The sequence below is a fragment of the Lepisosteus platostomus genome, chromosome 5 (assembly GCF_059453375.1).
Source record: "Lepisosteus platostomus isolate fLepPlt1 chromosome 5, fLepPlt1.hap1, whole genome shotgun sequence".
Classification (NCBI taxonomy): Eukaryota; Metazoa; Chordata; class Actinopteri; order Semionotiformes; family Lepisosteidae; genus Lepisosteus; species Lepisosteus platostomus.
Window position 1 is genome coordinate 37,106,350 of NC_142615.1, and position 2,643 is coordinate 37,108,992.

Sequence of the window (2,643 nt, forward strand, 5' to 3'; positions counted from 1 at the left end):
CAACGTTTCAGCTGTGAAACCTCTGTTTAAACACCTGTCGTTTTCTCTAATATTGGCTCCTGTGCTTCGGTCCATTTGAGAGAGAAGACACTGAAAAAGTCGTGTGAAAGTGGATTTTGCACCTGCGCCAGTGCTGTAGTGGTATCATACAGACACCCATACAAATCCATCACACGTTGGAAGCTCTGGAAGGCAACGTAAAATATTGCTCTGTCCGTTGGTGCATTAGGTATGCATGCTACATTTCAACGTAAAATGCAATGTAAAAAGATCAAATTTGTTTCAAAGTCGATTAATGTAAAAACCGATAAAGCTCATGTTTTTTATCTAGTTTTATCTATATCTATATCTATATCTATATCTAGTTTTTCAAAGGTCTTAAAAAAATGTTTATCGCAATTGTGAAAGTTAGAGAAGGTGTACCAGCGCGTGCCTTTATATCGCCAGCTTCAGTCTCGCCTGTAGCTGCGAGAAGGTTAAAAGCGTACAAGTGATCTGTCTTTCGTCAAAATAATCGCTGGAGCAGCAGGATGTAGAGTACCATCCAGCAGCTGTAGATGGTGCTCGGGTAAGCGCTAATTCTGTTTTCAGCACAGGGAGCAAGAATGAGCTCAGTCCGGCTCCCAGCAGAATCCATTCTGGTTTGGTTGCTGTCAGACTGTGCATCTGTGGCTTTTTGGATCGCAACGTGAAAAAAAAAGAACAAAAAACAATTGCTCACATCGTGTTACTTCCACCAGAGGAAGGGAAGATATCACTTTAAAAAAATCAGAACTGAATATTTGGATCCGGGGCCTCATACTTATCAAATTATTAAAATAATAATTATTTAACTATCAGATTGTGTTTCTGCAACATTTCATGCACAGTATGCCATATTCAACAATAAAACAACAGTCACAACGAGGCCTTTACACCCAGTCTGGGGTATTTTCCCCTTTTATATTTTTGCCACTTTATATCGAACCTGTTATACTCCCAGAAGTGCGCAGTAGCTTATACTTAATACAAATATACAATTCAACGCTGGTATAAACAGATGTGTGCCATGTCTGCCTTTGTAAGCATTTGTTTAAAAAATAAGTTCACAATATGTTAAAAACACAAAAAGCACAAACTTAATAATACAACGATACAAAATCAAATCCAAATCATAAAGCCAATTAAGTACCTATCCTTTGAAAACAGAGAACACCTTTATATCTACAATAAAAAAGTGACATTTGTATCTACTTTTGAATTACTGTACAAAGCAGACAGAGTAGTCCCTGAATTCAAAGATCAGATCTTGGCCAAAACAAGACAATCAGACATGAGCTGAATTCGGAACAAGAGCCTCTGCTTCGTCGTTTATTGAGCTTTTGATCAAAGTCTGAGTGAAAAAAGATCAGCTATTTTAACAAAATACGCAAAGGGCACCTTCCTTCAAGCCGGAGTCAAACTGGTGACCTAAGGATTCCCTCTTGTTTCAACTACAGTCCTCCACTCTACCAACTGAGTTATCAACAGATGTCAGGAGCTGCTCTCTGGCACATACTGCCCAATGTAGTGAAATGTTCCGGATGATTTAAATCCCAGATTGACATCGTTTCCAACTCGTTTCCTTAGTCTTGTTTACCTTGAATTTAAGCCACAAACCAGGATTCTACTGTATAAACTTCCGGAGATATTACAAAATGTTTGATGGAGCATCAATCATTCCAGGCGGAAATTGACTCCTTTTTCTTTCTCGAGGGATCATATTAAACATTTAATTTGGATCGAGAAGAGGATCACCATGAGACACAAAACAAACAGTTTCATTCTGTCTTTATTAGAATCTGTATCACAGCTAATGCATGTAAAGCCTTTAGTATGCGAGAGTGAGAGTTCAGTTATGCCAGGGAGTGTGAGAAAAGAGAACTGAAATTTAGTAAATTAATATTTAAATAGAGCGTAAATCTTCAAAGTGTCACTGCAAAATTATTACAGGAGTCTACCAGCTGCCGGACGTACTTGTTTTGGGACTATTTCCAATAAGTACCGCATTAGTAGTTGTGTGTCCTTACTGGTATCTTTTAAACATTCGGTTATATACAAACGGGACAGAGACACAGTGATAATCTGATTTTAACATGTCCTGCATTTTAACTTACTGAACAGATAAATTGAAATGGTCTGATTCAGAGCCCCTGCAGTTCGTGCTAATTAGAACCACAACAATACTCCTGAGTCCTGAGCACCACACTGAGCAAAGGTTCAGCTGAACTCTGACTTTGTTCAGCACGACTTGTTGTTGCAGTTGAGCTCAGAGCTGGAGATGATCTCCATATTCTACCACACTAACTAGTCCTAAACGTAGTACACAGTACACACTTTTTAAAAACAATTTAAAATATTACACAAAGGCTGTAAAGCACACTCTAAATCGATCCGAATATTTGATTTCCGCGATCCGTTTAGGCAACATTAGGCAACGTGGCGCTTCTCCAGCAAAGCATTTCTCAGTTTTGTGAACTACTGGTGCTTTTAACACACCAACTTACGCAACTCGTCAGGATGGCCGAGTGGTCTAAGGCGCCAGACTCAAGGACTCCTGTCTTTCCATTGCTTGGGTGTTCTGGTTTCTGAATAGAGGCGTGGGTTCAAATCCCACTCCTGACA

The 2,643-nt window shown here is 39.2% G+C and overlaps 1 non-coding gene across 1 annotated transcript; it reads left to right on the forward strand.

Moving 5' to 3' along the window:
- Nucleotides 1-2,532: 2,532 nt before the first annotated feature.
- trnal-caa (transfer RNA leucine (anticodon CAA)) lies at nucleotides 2,533-2,643 on the forward strand. Its single transcript has 2 exons — nucleotides 2,533-2,570; nucleotides 2,598-2,643. It is a non-coding gene; the product is annotated as a tRNA-Leu (tRNA).